Source organism: Cetorhinus maximus, chromosome 7 (assembly GCF_964194155.1).
Source record: "Cetorhinus maximus chromosome 7, sCetMax3.hap1.1, whole genome shotgun sequence".
Taxonomy (NCBI): domain Eukaryota; kingdom Metazoa; phylum Chordata; class Chondrichthyes; order Lamniformes; family Cetorhinidae; genus Cetorhinus; species Cetorhinus maximus.
In genome coordinates this window covers 126,597,382-126,614,837 of record NC_135885.1, presented here as the reverse complement: position 1 = coordinate 126,614,837, position 17,456 = coordinate 126,597,382, and positions in this window count along the sequence as shown.

The following is a 17,456-nucleotide window of genomic DNA, read 5'->3' as shown; positions in this document are numbered from 1 at the left end:
GGGCAAGAGAGCAGGGTGGAGTGTTAAAATGGCAAGCGACAGGGAGGTTTGGGTCTTTCTTGCGGACAGACCGCAGGTGTTCTGCAAAGCGGTCGCCCAGTTTGCGTTTGGTCTCTCCAATGTAGAGGAGACCGCATTGGGACCAACGAATGCAGTAGACTAAGTTAGGGGAAATGCAAGTGAAATGCTGCTTCACTTGAAAGGAGTGTTTGGGCCCTTGGACGGTGAGGAGAGAGGAAGTGAAGGGGCAGGTGTTGCATCTTCTGAGTGGGCATGGGGAGGTGCCATAGGTGGGGGTTGAGGAGTAGGGGGTGATGGAGGAGTGGACCAGGGTGTCCCGGAGGGAACGATCCCTACGGAATGCCGCCGGGGGGGTGAAGTGAATATGTGTTTGGTGGTGGCATCATGCTGGAGTTGGCGGAAATGGCGGAGGATGATCCTTTGAATGCGGAGGTTGGTGGGGTGATAAGTGAGGACAAGGGGGGCCTATCATGTTTCTGGGAGGGAGGAGAAGGCGTGAGGGCGGATGTGCGGGAGAGGTTGAGGGCCCTGTCAACGACCGTGGGTGGAAAACCTCGGTTAAGGAAGAAGGAGGACATGTCAGAGGAACTGTTTTTGAAGGTAGCGTCATCAGAACAGATGCGACGGAGGCGAAGGAACTGAGAGAATGGGATGGAGTCCTTACAGGAAGCGGGGTGTGAGGAGCTGTAGTCGAGGTAGCTGTGGGAGTTGGTAGGCTTGTAATGGATATTGGTGGACAGGCTATCATCAGAAATTGAGACAGAGAGGTCAAGGAAGGGAAGGGAAGTGTCATGGTTTGTTCCAGTCCTACTCCGGCCCCCTCCTACAACTCTTTCTCCGGTACATCGATGATTACTTCGGTGCTGCTTCATGCTCTCGTCGGGACCTGGAAAAATTTATTAATTTTGCTTCCAATCTCCACCCCTCCATCATTTTCACATGGCCCATCTCTGACACTTCCCTTCCCTTCCTTGACCTCTCTGTGTCAATTTCTGATGATAGACTGTCCACCAATATCCATTACCAATACCCCACTAGAGCTGTACCTTGAGTGTCCTGCCATCCATTCTTAATTAGCACATTTTCTTAGATAATATCACCACCTTCAACACCTCTTTGATCCTTTTGTCTGTGACATCTTTTGATTATCTGCTCCTATCACTGCTTGCTTGTCCCTACAACCACCCCACCCCCTCAACTTCTCTCTCCCCCCCCACCTTAAACCAGCTTATATTTCACCCCTCTCCTAACTATACTCAGTCCTGTTGAAGGGTCGAGAGGACTCGAAACGTCGACTCTTTTCTTCTCCACCGATGCTGCCAGACCTGCTGAGTTTTTCCAGGTAATTCTGTTTTTGTTTTGGATTTCCAGCATCCGCAGTAGTTTTTTGTTTTTACATATCATATCCTATATTTATGATGAGAGACAGGCAGAATTGCTTCTCAGATCCAAAAGTATTAATGCTATTTCCTCATTCATCCACTATTTGATCAGTGTGTGACTGTCTCTATCCCAAGCAAGTGGTGTTTTTTTCCCTACATGCCATATGCATAGGGAATAGAAAATTCTAGCCCAAATATGAAAGCCCAGATGCAAAAGCTTGTGAGGTTGAGATCAAACATCTCCCAATTGAGGATCACTCATACTAGAGCCTACATTTGAAATCATATGCAATGCTAATGCCACCTTAATGCCAGTATACAATTAATATTAAAGATTTGTTAATGCAATATCAGATTTTTAAGCATTTATTGTTAATCGTCTAAAATACCAACTCAACTGATTGCTAGTGGATCGTCCTCACCAGCTTAAGAAAGTCAACAATTTTGTGTTATTTTAAACCTTTGTGTCATCAATGTTACAAGTCACATTAGGACCATTAATTTACCTGAGTCTAAATATGTTCAATGTTTGTTCTTGATCTGGAAATGATTTAATATTTATTTTTGCTCCTATATAAAAATATATACATTGCTCCTGCATGAACACATTTTGGGAAGGGATGATAATTTTTAAGAAAACTCCCATTTCCATTACAGTGCATCATCATTCAGGAGCACTTGCATTTTAACTTTGCTGCAAAACAAATTAATTAAAGGTTAATTAAGCAGTTTGATTGCTGTACGGTGATTTTACAAAGTTGGATCATTTTAATAATTATTGTAAGTTCCACACACACATTAGTGGAGAAAGCACTCGGGAGGAATAGGCTTGGATATGCAATAAGTCAATGGCCCTTAAAAATCTTCTTAAATAGTTAACACAGAGTTAACATTGCTCCTGGCCTTTGAAGATGGGGACAAAGAGGGAAAGGGAAAGAGGGAAAGGGGCATTGCGCATCCTTCTGAGAACTTCAACGTGGAGATGGTGCAAAACTGAGGGATATCCTCTGACCAGGAGCACTGTTATAAGTAAATGGGTGGAAGTGGCCAAATAATTGCTACAATGTCTTATGTGTATTGGTCATAAAAGCAGATGAAAACAAAATATTCTCAATTCAGGAAGATTGCCTAAGGCAAGAGTATCCACACAAAAGTCCAATCTTTTAGAAGGACCTTCACCGAGACAGAATACGAAGCACTTGAAGCAAACTTACGGCTCCTTGATATATTGGAGGCAGGGTTCCATGTGGCCATCTTCATAGCATCAATAATTTGCTGCATTTTGGGAAAACCTACAACATGGAAGTTGATTAATGTTCTCCTATTCTGCTGAGTGTTTTGGATGGGGAAATTGAAATGGTCTGAGCTGGCAAACGAGAGGTGGGGGAGGTAGAGTTTTATGTCCCTCCACAATGGGCAGTGCTTTTATTGATTGATGCAAAAAAATATGCAAAATTCTTGTTCATGGAAAGTAAGTAGTTGTGCATTAGCAAAATAATGTTTAAGCTACAGAGTCATTAACCCAGATCTGGTGAGCAAATTAAACCCTTATTGAAAGAAAGAAAAAAAAGCACAAATTGGTAAAAATTCTGCTTCCCTGACACATGCTAATTGTTGTGCATTCCTGTTCACAATAATGAATGGAATTACAATTATTGAATAGATTGTGGATGCACAAATTTCCAATATGTGCCAAGAGGACCAAAGCTGAAAACCACTCCCTGAAGTGCTTTATGTAGAATTACATTTTGTAAGTGGTATTATCACTAGACTAGTATTCCAGAGACTCAGGGTAATGCTCTGGGGACCAGGGGTCAAATCCCGCCATGGCAGACAGTGGAATTTGAATTCAATAAAAATCTGGAATTATAAGCCTAATGATGACCATGGAACCATTGCCAATTGTTGTAAAAACCTATCTGGTTCACTAATGTCCTTTAGGAAAGGAAATCTGTCATCCTTACCTGGTCTGGCCTACATGTGACTCCAGACCCACAGCAATGTGGTTGACTCTTAAATGCCCTCTGAAATGGCCTAGCAAACCCCTCAGTTGTAACAAACCTCTACAAAGTCACAAAAAAGGAATGAAACCGGATGGACCACCCGGAACCTAGGCACCAGAAACGGCAACAGCAATCTCAGCCATGTCGATCCTGCAAAGTCCTCTTTACTAAGGTCTGGGGTCTTGTGCCAAAATTGGGAGAGCTGTCTCACAGACTAGTCAAGCAACAGTCTGGCATCCTCACAGAATCATATCTTACAGGTAATGTCCCAGACACCACCATCACCATTCCTGGATATGTCCTGTCCCACTGGCAGAAGTAGTATACAGTCAGGAGGGAGTTGCCCTGGGAGTCCTCAAAATTGACTCTGGCCCCCATGAAGTCTCATGGCATCAGGTCAAACATGGGCAAGGAAACCTCCTGCTGATTACCATGTACCGCCTTCCCTCAGCTGATGAATCAGTGCCGCTCCATGTTGAACACCACTTGGAGGAAGCACTGAGGGTGGCAAGGGCACAGAACGTACTCTGAGTGGAGGACTTCAATGTCCTTCACCAAGAGTGGCACGGTGGCACCACTACTGACCAAGCTGGCCGAGTCCTAAAGTGCATAGCTGCTGGACTGGGTCTGCGGCAGATGGTGAGGGAATCAACAAGAGGGAAAAACATGTTTGGCCTCATCGTCACCAACTTGCCTGCCGCAGATGCATCTGTCCATGACAGTATCGATAGGAGTGACTACCACACAGTTATTGTGGAGACGAAGTCCCGCCTTCACAATGAGGATACTCTTCATCATGTTGTGTGGCACTACCACCGTGCTAAATGGGATAGATTTTTGAATAGATCTAGCAACTCAAGACTGGGCATCCATGAGGTGCTGTGGGCCATCAGCAGCAATCTGTAACCTCGTGGCCTGCATCTCCCCCACTCTTCCATTACCATCAAGCCAGGGAATCAACCCTGATTCAATGAAGAGTGCAGGAGGGCATGCCAGGAGCAGGACCAGGCATACCTAAAATGAGCTTCAACCTGGTGAAGCTATAACACAGGACTACTTGATTGCCAAACAGCATAAGTGGCAAGGAATAGACAGGGCTAAGAGATCCCACAACCAACAAATCAGATCTAAGCTTTGCAGCCCTGCCACATCCAGTCGTGAATTGTGGTGGACAATTAAACAACTCATTGGAGGAGGTGGCTCCACAAATATCCCCATCCTCAATGATGGCGGAGCCCAGCAGGTCAGTGCAAAAGATAAGGCTGAAGCATTCGCAACAATCTTCAGCCAGAACTGCCGAGTGGGTGATGCATCTCAGCCTCTTCTGGAGGTCCCCAGCATCACAGATGCCAGTTTTCAGCCAATTCGATTCACTCCACGTGATATCAAGAAGCAGCTGCAGGCACTGGATACTGCAAAGGCTATGGGCCCTGACAATATTCCGGCAATAGTACTGAAGGCTTGTGCTCCAGAACTTGCTGTGCCCCTAGCCAAGCTGTTCCAGTACAGCTACAACAATAGCATCTAACTGGAAATTGCCCAGGTATGTCCTGAACGCAAAAAGCAGGACAAATCCAACCCAGCCAATTACCGCCCCGTCAGTCTACTCTCGATCATCAGTAAAGCAATGGAACGGGTCAAAAACAGTGCTATTGAGTGGCACTTACTTAGCAATAAACTGCTCATTGACACCCAGTTAGGGTTCTGCCAGGGTCACTCAGCTCCTGACCTCATTACAGCCTTGGTTCAAACATGGACAAAAGAACTGAACTCCCGAGGTGAGAGTTACTGCCTTGATACCAAGGCAGCATTTGACAGGGTGGCATCAGGGAACCATAGCAAAACTGGAGTCAACGGGAATCAGGGGGAAAACTCTCCGCTGGTTGGAGTCATATCTAGCACAAAGGAAGATGGTTGTGGTTATTGGAGGTCAGTCACCTCACGGTCGGCAGGCATGCACAGGAGTTGGCTGTGCACCTGCAAACAATTAACAGGCCTATTAAAGCCATTGACAATCTAATTGAATTAAATTTTTCGCCAAATGGACTTTGCATTTTTTGCTTAACCTCATCCATGGATGGGATGAGGCTTCGACCCGTCATTAGAAAAAAAATACAAAGTGTTCATACTAATTTCTAACATGTCCCTGCTCATGTGAGTCACATGAGGGGACATGTTTTTTAACACCGGCAGCTCAGGGAGCAGTCCCCCACTTGCCCTCCTCCACACCAACCCTACTCCCACCTCCACGCAGACAGTGCTGAGCGCTGCAGCTCACGTTTCACACTGGGCAGGCTTTAATTGGCCTGCCAGTGCAAAATCACGGTCAATGTCCAATCGCGGGCGGCTGTCGGCTTCCTGGCTGCTCCTGCTCGCCCCCACCTAGCCCGCCCGACAAGGGCAAAATCCTGGCCTCTGTGTGCATGTATGTGTGTGTGTGTGTATGTCTGTGTGTGTGTGCAGTGTGTGTGAGAGACTTAAGGTATCTCAAAAGAGTCATCAGTATATTTCATATTCCGTACTGTACATTAATAAGCTTTGCCTTTCAAATTGACAAGGCTGTCAATTTATATTAAACAATAGGTTTGTTGTTTATTGAGGGAAATCTGGTTAAAGTCTCTTTTATTCTGTGTAAAAGTAGCGAAGGTAAATGATTGGCCATTTTGGTGCCTGAATCAAAGTTTTTAAACTAATGTTGTGACCTGTGCAGTAGTGGGCTAGATCAACTGCACACTCCTCCCATCCTGGTCTTAACACCTGACATCATTTTTGAACAAGGACAGTTGCAACATTTGCAATTCTCCAGTCCTCTGGCACCATCCCTGAATCTAAGAAGGATTGGAAGATCATGGCCAGTAGCTCCACAATGTCCACCATCACGTTCCTCAGTTTGCTCAGACACATCCAGTCTGGTTCTGGTGACTTATCATGAATTTTAAGTACAGCTGGCCATTCTAATATCTCCTCTTTATCAAATTTTAGCCCTCCAACATTAAAGCTACCTCCGCCTTCACCATGACTTTGGCAGCATCCTCCTTGGTAAAGACAGATGCAAAGTAATCATTTGGTACCTCAGACATGACCCCTCCTCCATGTATAAATTCCCTTTTACTCCCTAATCAGCCAGACTCATCCTTCTGCCATTATATAAAAGCAAAAAACTGTGGATGCTGGAAATCTGAAATAAAAACAGAAAATGCTGGTAAAACTCAGCAGGTCTGGCAGCATCTGTGGAGAGAGAAGCAAAGTCAACATTTCAAGTCCATATGACTCTTCTTCAGGGCTAACGAGAAGTAGAAGTGTGATGTGATGGATTTTATATTGTTTAAGAGCGGGTGGAGCAGGTGGGGCAGGATAGAATTTCAGGGATGGGTGACAGCTAAGGAGAGATTGACAAGAATGCCATGGACACAAGACAAAGGAGTATTAATGGTAGTGGTAAAGAGTAAAGAAGGTGCTGATTGTGGCATAAAGGTAAAACAGAAGAAGATGTTAATAGCAGACAAGGGTCTGTCCTTCTGAAAGCACAACATAGAAACCAGTGACAGTTGGCCTTGTGGGGTGGGGGGAGGGGGAGGGGGGACGTTGGGGAAAAAGGGTTTTAAAAAGTAGAGGAGAGAGTTCATGGCCTGAAATTGTTGAACTCAATGTGAAGTCTGAAAGGTTGTGAGGTACCTAATCGGAAGATGAGCTGCTGTTCCTCCAATTTGCGTTGGGCTTCACTAGAACACTGCAGTAGGCCAAGTATGGACATTTGGACATGAGCGCATGGTTTGCCACCCTTTTACTATTGGAACGCCCATGGAAGACTTTTGGATTCATTTTTTGTTGGCTGTCATCTCTTCTAATGCTCTCTCTTTGCTGTTCTTATTTCTTTTTCACTTCCCCTCTGAACTGTCTATATTCAGCCTGGCTCTCACTTGTATGATGAAACTGACAAATGTCACACACACCCATGTCGTGTTTCATCTTACTCTCTATCTCTTTCGTCATCCAGTGAGTTCTGGATTTGCTTTCCCCCTCATGGAAATGTACTTCAACTGCATCTGAACTACCTTCTCTTAAAAGACAGCCCGATATTCCATTCAAATTTTGCCTGCCAATCTTTGATTCCAATTTACCTGGGCCATGTGTGATCTCACCCCACTGAAGCTGGCCTTCTCCCAGTTAATTATTTTTGCTTTAGATTGCTCTTTTTTTCCTATCGCTAACCTTAACCTTAAGTTACTATGGTCACTGTCCCTAAAATATTTCTCTATTGACACTTGATCCACTTGTTCCACCTCATTCCTCAGAATCATTTCCAGCATGGCCTCCTCCCTCACTGGACTGGAAATATATTGATGTTAAAATTATCCTGAAGACAGTTTAGAAACTCTTTCCTCTCTCAACCCTTCACACAATTATGATCCCAGTCTATATGAGGATAATTGAAGTCCCCACTATAATTACTCTATAGGTTTTTCACCACTGTAATTTCCTTGTACATTTGTTTCTCCAAATCTTTCCCTCCAGTTGGAAATCTATAGATCACGCCCAGTAGTCTAGCGGTACCTCTAATGTTTCTTAGCTCCGACCACAAGGATACTGTCCTTGATCTTTCTAGGGCATTCTCTTTTCTCCAGGGTTGTAATATTATCTTAATTATTAATGCCCCCCCCTCATCCTTTCTTTCCTTCCCTATCTTTCCTTAACGCCTTGTTTCCAGGAATATTAGTGTCCAGTCCTAACCTTTCTTGAGCCAGGTCTCCATCCATGTCACAACATCATAGTAGTTCCCTGCACCTGTAGTTCACCAACCTTCTCTACCAAAGTCCATTCTTTCACATACATGCATTGCAAATATGTGGCATGTTTTCTACAGACAAAATTATGATGGTGGTTGAGTTTAATTAGCTGTGAAGATATAACTGGCTATTTAAACATAACATATTGGGCTTTCCATGAATGTGTAAGGGGAACTTAAAAAGGAAATTAGGAGAGAAAAAAGCAGGCATGAAAAAACATTGACAGGTAAAATAAAGGAAAATCCAAAGTTATTTTACAAGTACATTAAGAATAAGAGGATAACTAGGGAAAGAGTAGGGCCCATTAAGGACCATAGTGGTAATTTGTGTGTGGAACTGGAAGACGTAGGTAGGGCTCTAAATGAATACTTTATGTCAGTGTTCACAAATGAGAGGGACGATGTGGGTATGGAAAACAGGCAGAAGGACTGTGATATAATTAAAGAAATTAGCATAGAAAGGGAAGGGGTTCTAAGTGGTCTGGCAGGTGTAAAAGTAGATAAATCTCCAGGCCCAGATGAAATGTATCCCAGGCTGTTGAGTGAGGCAAGGGAGGAGATAGCAGAGCAGCTGGCAATAATTTTCAATACCTCTCTGGCCACAGGGGAGGTGCCAGAGGACTTGAAGGCGGTCAATTTGGTACTGCTATTCAAGAAGGGAAGAAGGGATAAACCAGGGAACTACAGGCCAGTCAGTCTAACCTCAGTGGTGGGGAAACTATTGGAAGCAATTCTGAGGGACAGAATTAATCTACACTTGGAGAGGCAGGGATTAAATAAGGACAGTCAGCAGGGTTTTGTTAAGGGGAGGTCATGCCTGACCAATTTGATTGAATTTTTCGAAGAGGTAACCAGGTGTGTAGATGAGGGCAAAGCAGCTGATGTAGGCTACTTAGACTTCAGCAAGGCTTTTGATAAGGTTCCACATGGGAGACTGATAACAAAGGTAAAAGCCCATGGGATCCAAGGCAATTTGGCAAATTGGATCCAGAATTGGCTGAGTGGCAGGAAGCAGAGGGTGATGGTCGAGGAGTGTTTTTGTGACTGGATGCTTGTTCCGGTGGGGTTCCACAGGGATCGGTGTTGGGTCCCTTACTGTTTTGTGGTATATATAAATTATTTAGATTTGAATGTAGGAGGTTTCATCAGTAAGTTTACGGATGACACGAAAATTGGTGGGGTGGTAAATAGTGAGGAGGATAGCCTTAGATTACAGATGGGCTGGTCAGATGGGCTGATCAGTGGCAAATGGAATTTAATCCAGATAAATGTGAGGTGATGCACTTGGGCAGGACAAACAAGGCATGGGAATACACAATGAATGGTAGGACCCTGGGAAGTACTGAGGATCAAATGAACTTTGGTGTGCATGTCCACCGATCCCTTAAGGTAGCGGGACAGGTAGATAAGGTGGTTAAGAAGGCATATGGGATACTTGCCTTTATTAGCCTAGGCATAGAATATAAGAGCAGGGAGGTTATGCTGGAACTGTACAAAATGCTGGTTAGGCCACAGCTAGAGTATTGTGTACAGTTCTGGAATCCACATTATAGGAAGGATGTGATTGCACTAGAGAGAGTGCAGGGGAGATTTACCAGGATGTTGCCTTGGCTGGAGAGTTTTAGTTATGAGGAGAGATTGGATAGATTGGGGTTATTTTCCCTGGAGCAGAGGAGATTGAGGGGGGACATGATTGAGGTGTATAAAATTATGAGGGGCATAGATAGGGTAGACAGGAAGGAACTTTTCCCTTTGGTAGAGTGATCAATAACCACGGGGCATAGATTTAAGGCAAGGGCAGAAGGTTTAGAGGGGATGTGAGGAAGATTTTTTTCACCCAGAGGGTGGTGGGAATCTGGAACTCACTGCCTGAAAGGGTGGTAGAGGCAGAAACCCTCATAGCATTTAAGAAGTATTTGGATGTGCACTTGCGATGCCATGGCATACAAGGCTATGGGCCTAGTGCTGGAAAATGGGATTAGAATAGTTAGGCGCTTGTTTGACCGGCGCAGACTCGATGGGCCGAAGGGCCTTTTTCTGTGCTGTACACCTCTATGTCTCTATGACTCTATGAACTGTTGATATCAATTAAAATAAAGCAATTGCATGAAACAAAGGACTAATAATTACCTGATTTAGTACAGGTGCACAAGACAATTATGGACACAGACGTTGTACATGAAAAATTACAGGACTTTCTAAATATTGCTGTCATGCATAATAAAGATATTTAATGCCTATTGTTCTAATAAATTACTGATTTTGAGGATTAAAAAACAGCACAACTGTACTTAGGAGTGAGCCTTGACATTAAGACATTGTTGTTAATACTTTAGATAGCCAACATTTGGGCTAACAACTTTTTAGGTGCACTTGTTTGATTTGCTCTTGGGTAATATGACACATTTCACATCATTAATTTATTTGTGAAAATTACCTGCAATTGTAGGCACTTTAGCCTAATTAATATCTTTCTATCATGACCAAGTCCTTTTGTTTACACTGTTTGATCAATAATATTGCTTCATTGTCAAAGAATACATGCTTCATTATTCAGAGCCATTTAATCAATGGATACAGGTTAGTCTCGCTAAATTGAAGAGGAATATTTTCGTCTCCCCTCCCTCCTGTCCATCCATACTGAAAATTGAAGTGGTCAATAGACAGGATAGGAACAGGTATAGGCCATATGCCCCTAAAATGGATGACCAGTGCTCCTGTCCTAAAAAAATGGGTGCCTTACTTCAATATTGAACCCAGGGTCTTAAGCCAGTTTTAGAATTCTGCTGCTATTTTCATGCATCCATGAGCAGAACTCTACATGCTCCACCTAGCAATACTGAGCATGTGGGGCCTAGGCACTGGTCATTAAAGGGATTACTGGAACTGCTTTGTATTCAAAAAAACCTGCTCCCAGACAGCCATTTGCCTGCCCCTGTCCCTGAGAATGTCTCTCCCCCCCTCCCACGCAACCCCCACCCACCCCAGGCAACCCCCCCCCCCGCCCCCACCACCACACATCCTGCTGCAAAAAAATGTCTTGAGCCTCTCATTAGTACAATTAGGTAGTACGATCACGCCGCACACTGCCCACCCAATCTGCATGCTGCATGAAACTGTTCTGGTTCTTCTGAAGTTTCAGGAAGAGTCGCTACCTCCCCTTATTGGTGCCACATTCTGTAATCAGAAGATAAACAGGGGAGACATTCCTGGGTTTGTCCCCAGCCACACCAGGCATATTGAATATCAGAAAATTGAGCAGGCAAATTGCATGCCTGTAAAAAAAAAACCTGCCTGTGTTTTGTTCATCTTTAAATTATTGAAAGCAACATCAGTTGAGTTCCTCCATAGATGTGCTCTTTTATTTGCCCAAGTACCCGCTATTTGTCATAAAAACTGTATTATAATGACACAGAAGGATATTAACAAAAACTTTGCAAGCAAGCTATTGAAATGAAAATGGCTGGATTATGCAAATTACATTGTACGTGATAGGATAGTGAATGAATTACAGAGCGGAATCCCCACTGGACCAATCACCTTGATCTAAGTCTCAAATCCCTTATGTTTAAGGAAAAGCTCTCATACTGTTGCAATATAAAGCATTTAGCAGACCTAAAGGTACTCTCCCCATATGAGAAAAGAATACGGGATTGTTTGGTTGGAAGATTCTTAAAGGGATAAGGGTGGAACTGAGTCCTGTAACGCCCTCTTTGGGTGTTATGAGGCCTCTTAAATTGTGGAAGTGGCATCCACCATGGATACTGTGTAATTTCCCAATCACAAGTATATCGGATACCGTCTTTCACACTTATCTAATGACTGTCGGCAGCATGAAGAACAGACAGATCATGCTGTCAGTCAACATCTAATGTCAATAGTCTGAAGAGGTTGATGCTGAAGTTGTTTGGTGACTCAAAGTTTTGTGCACAAACCAGTTGCTTCCAGGCCTGGGTGGCCTGTCAGACTTCCTCTTGGCATTGAGCATGTCCAGGAGAATGTACAGAGGTTACACAGAGCAGGACAGACTTCTAGAAGGAGGATGATGAGAAGGGCATTCAGCAGGAGGCCATGTCTGCAGATGGTGCTTAGGGATCAGTTCTCTTACCTGAACTTCAGCATCAACCAATGCTTGAGATGTCACTTGAAGAGGCTGTGTCTTATATCTGCCGACTGCTAAAGCTACAACTTCAACTTCATTTCAGGGCAAGGATTGAATTTCCTATGGTTGTGAAGGTGACTGTGGCTCTGAACATTTTTGCACCTGGTTCCTCCTAGACTACTGCTGGAAATATAAATAACTCATCTCAGTTTGCAGTGCAATGCTGCATAACGAAGGTTACCTTGGATCTTTACACAAATAGAGACATCTTCAACCAATTCCCTCCTGACAAAGACAAGCAGACAGCGTGAGGGTTTTCAAAGATTTGGTGCATGCTGCCACTGGCTGCATGCACACTGCTCTACATGCGCCTCAAGTCAACTCTGCCATTTTCATGAAGCAAAAGGAATTCTACTCCTTCAGTTTGCAGCTAATTTTTCATTCTTTGATTATGGGATGTTGCCATTGCAGGCTAGGCCAGCATTTATTTCTCATCCCTAATTTCCCTTGAGAAGGTGGTAGTGAGCTGCCTTCTTGAACCACTGCGGTCCCTGTGGTGTAGGGACACCCATAGTGCTGTTAGGGAGGGAGTTCCAGGATTTTGACCCAGCGACATTGAAGGATCGGTGATATATTTCCATGTCAAGATGGTGAATGGCTTGGAGGAGAAGTTCCAGCTGGTGGTGTTCCCATGTATCTGCTGCCCTTGTCCTTCTAGATGGTAGCAGTTGTGGGTTTGGAAGGTGTTGCCTAAGGAGCCTTGGTAAGTTTCTGCAGCGCATTGGTCGAAGGGGTGTTAATCAAGGGGGTTGCTTTTTCCTGAATGGTGTCAAGCTTCTTGAGTGTTGTAGGAGCTGCACTCAACCATGCAAGTGGAGAGAATTCCATTACACTCCTGACTTGTTCCTTGTAGATAGTAGACAGGCTTTGGAGAGTCAGGAGGTGAGTTATCTGCTACAGGATTCCTAGTCTCTGCCCTGCTCTTGCAGCCTCAGTATTTATATGGCTAGCCCAGTTCAGTTTCTGGTCAACGGTAACGCCCAAGAAGCTGATAGTGGGGATTCAGTGATGGTAATGCCATTGAATGTCAAGGGGCGATGGCTGGATTCTCTTGTTGGGGATGGTCTTTGCCTGGCACTTGTGTGGTGCGAATGTTACTGGCCACTTGTCAGCCCAAGCCTGGATATTGTCCAGGTCTTACTGCATTTGGATATGGACTGTTTCAGTATCTGAGGAGCTGTGAATGGTGCTAAACATTGTGCAATCATTAGAAAACATCCCCACTTCTGATGATGGAAGGAAGGTCATTGATGAAACAGCTGAAGATGAATGGGCCGAGGACACTACCCTGAGCAACTCCTACGGTGATGTCCTGAGCTGAGACGATTGACCTCCAACAACCACAGCCATCTTCCTTTGTGCTGGGTATGACTCCAACCAGCAGAGAACTTTCCCCCTGATTCCCATTGACTCCAGTTTTGCTAGGGCCCCTTGATGCCACACTCTGTCAAATGCTGCCTTGATGTCAAGGGCAGTCACTCGCACCTCACCTCTGGAATTCAGCTCTTTTGTCCATGTTTGAACCAAGACGATAATGAGGTCAGAAGCAGAGTGACCCTGACAAAACCCAAACTGAGCATCAGTGAGCAGGATATTGCTAAGCAAGTGCAGCTTGATAGCACTGTTGATGACCCCTTCCATCCCTTTACTGATGATCTCTGACTATATGAAATACATCAAGGTCTGGAATCCTGGTAACAATCACAATCTTCTCATTCCACGGCAGCCCTCTTTGCCACTATGGAAAACCAAAGGGTATTTACTGGGCGACAAGAGGCATCTACTCATGGTTTGTCTCATGACTATGGTCGGGTATCACGCACACACACACACACACACACACACACACAGTGTCACATGAGCTGGGACATATCAATGAATTTTTAAAGTAATTTTTATTGAATTTTTAAACACTTCATGAAACCTCATCCCGCCTGAGTGTCAGGTTCAATGAAAAATGCGAAGGCTGCCTGGGCTCTTTGCCTGCCTGCCAACCTAAAGGTTGGACAGGCAGCTCATTTAATTATATCAATTAGTTTTTAACAGGTCTTAATAGGTCTTTGACAGTTCGGCAGGCGCGCAGCCAAGTCAGCTGCGCTCCCACCGAACTGAAAATCTAAATGACGTGCGGTAACGTCGGGACATCCCGCCCGACATCACCGCGCATCATTTTACACGTTGGCAAGTGGGCCCCACTCGCCGACCGGAAAATTCTCCCCCTGAAGATGGAGGAGATGGCAGGGCAGAGTTATAGGAGCAGGGAGATGAAGGGTGGCTGCAACCTAGACAGGCCCTTCTTGATCAGCACCTTATCCTCTTTCCTAGAAAGCAAAAATAAAAGCCAACACAAAATGCAGATTCCAAATCAAACTTATAAGTTAAATCATGCCACAGTCCATGCAATACAAATTCCCTTGTGTACTCCCTATGGGCAGAATCATCCCAGGTTTGCACTAAGTGCTGTAGCAGGCGGGTAAAACGATGTGTCTCCCACCGGCCATGGTGGCTGGTTTTCATGCCTTATCGTCCCGACCCTGCTGCATTATCTATACATCCCCGGGACACGCGCTGTTTCGATGGCGGACTGGCTCCGATTAGCCTGCCATGCTGTCACCTCGCCACTTCCTCACACCAGGCACCACATTTAAAGCACAGCCACACTCAGACCTTCCAGTCCACGACTGCAGCAAAGAAGGCAGGAAAGCCAAGAAGACTGCAGCCCTTCTGGACACCGTGGAGGCCTGCTGTGATGCCCTCTTCCCCCTACTCTGGCCGCAGGAGGGTCAGCTACATTACCACTCCGGCTCGGTAGGCGATGGCAGTGGTGATCAATGCCAATGTTGCACAGAAGAGTTTGGCCATCCAATGCAGATTGAGGATGAATGATCTCACCCATGCAGCCAGCATATGGACCTCGTCCATATGGCAACCATCTCATCACTCTAAACTCACACACTCAAGCCCAGCACATATTCACCGACATCTCACTCACTGCCAGCTCAAGGGACAACATCACCCATTCTCGCACACATACCCTCATATGTCCATCTGGCCTCATCTCCTCTGGGGACTGCCTCTTCAGCCCTCACCATCTTGAGGCCATTTACACAGATCAACACCAAATGTGCCCCCAAACACACCCTGGGATACTCTCCTTCCCCAGTACAGCTCTCGCCCTGCAGCCTCTTCCCTACCCTGAGGCCACTTCTTCCTGTTCCCTAAGAAAGACCATGCCCTGCAGCTGTTGAAAAGCCAACCACATATGGCTGATCTGGTAGGTAGAGACCTACCCATGAGCCCCCTAAAAGTGATGTGGTGCTGTCTGTGAAGCCTGGTGCTGATGACTGCGAGTGCTAACTGAAGCAAGGTCGGCAAACAAAACTTGAAGTCCCGAGTGAAGTGCAACCCACCAAGTGCACGTCTTATATATGCTGTTGTGAAACACATTGGCGTGTTTTCCTGCCGATTGGGCGGATGATCCAGCGGGGTGGGGGGGGGGGGGGGGCGGGTGGGGGGGTGGGGGGTGGAAAGAAGTCTGGTGGGCTGGCCTTATAATGATATGCTGACGTATCACAATGAGGTCTCTGACGCCCAATGACGAGGAATGTGGCCAGTCATCGGCAGCAAGAGAGGGTGATCGCAAACTGGTTTCACAATGTTGTAAAAAAGATTCTTGGCCTTCTCGCCATATTGTCCGTTCACGCCACCAAACACACCTGACACCGGCAGGCACGAAAATCTCAGCCTATGTGTCCCTTTCGTGTACCTTTGCCTGTCCCAGTGCTTCCATGAGGTACTTCCCTAGTGGCTACAGCGTAGGTGGTGGAAGCTTGCGGACTCTCAGTGGAAAAGACTGTTGATAGCCTTGGTCAACCTTGAGCAGCTCCAGGATGAGAAGGCCTGGCTACAGGTTGCACCATCTCGACCCTGGGCTGCAACATTTTGGGCTGTCTGGCTGCCAGGCAATAGCCAGGGCACTGGCAGATAGGCATGGGAGAGTGCAAATGTAGTCATCTTGTGTGAGAACAGCAGGTTTGTACTCCACTGAGCCACCACTATTCCCCTGGATGATGCCTCAGCAATCCTAGTAATCTGTTGAAGAACAGCTTGTTGAAGTCTTTTTTTTTATTCATTCACAAGATGTGGGTTTCGCTGGCTGGGCCAGCATTTATTGCCCATCCTATTTGCCCTTGAGAAGGTGGTGGGGAGCTGCCTTCTTGAGCTGCTGCAGTCCATGTGGTGCAGTCCAAGTGCTGTGATGCCCTGAAAGAGCCCAAGAACACTGGTATCCAGTGCAATGATAGCTGCAGACTGAGGGCGGAATCGTCCCAGGTTTGCACTAAGTGTGGTAGTGGGCTGGTAAAATGACGTTTTAGATGTCGGCCACGATGGTGGGTTTTCACGCTCTATCATCCTAAACCCGTCGCATTAATTATACATTCCTGGGATAGACACCGTTTCGATGGCGGGCAGGCTTAGATTCCCCTGCCATGCTGTCACCTCACCGTTTCATCATGCTTGGCACCACATTTAAAGTACAGCTGTGCTCAGTACCTCCAGCCATGGCTGCAGCAAAAAAGACATGGCCCCAAAAGGCATGCAGCCCTCTATCGCCTTTTGGATGCTTTGGAGGCCCGCTGTGATGTCCTCTTCCCCCGCTCTGGCCACAGAGGGGGCAGCTACATTACCACTCTGACTTGGCAGGCGATGGCAGTGGTTGTCAGTGCCAGTGTTGCACAGGAGGTTGGCCATCCAATGCAGTTAGAGGATGAATTTTCTCATCCGTGCAGCCAGGGTATGGCAACCATCTCATCGCTCTAAACTCACACACTCAAGCCCAGCTCATATTCACCAACATCTCACTCACTGCCAGCTCAAGGGACATCACCACCCATTCCCACACACATTCTTTCACATATGCATCTGGTCTCATCTCCTCTGGAGACTGCCTCCTCAGCCCTCACCATCTTGAGGCCACTTGCACAGATCAACTTGTGCCCCCACACACACCCTGGGATACCCTCATTCTCCAGCACAGCTGTCATCCTGCAGCCTCTTCCCTTGCCTGAAGCCACTTCTCCCTGTTCACCAAGCGAGGCCTA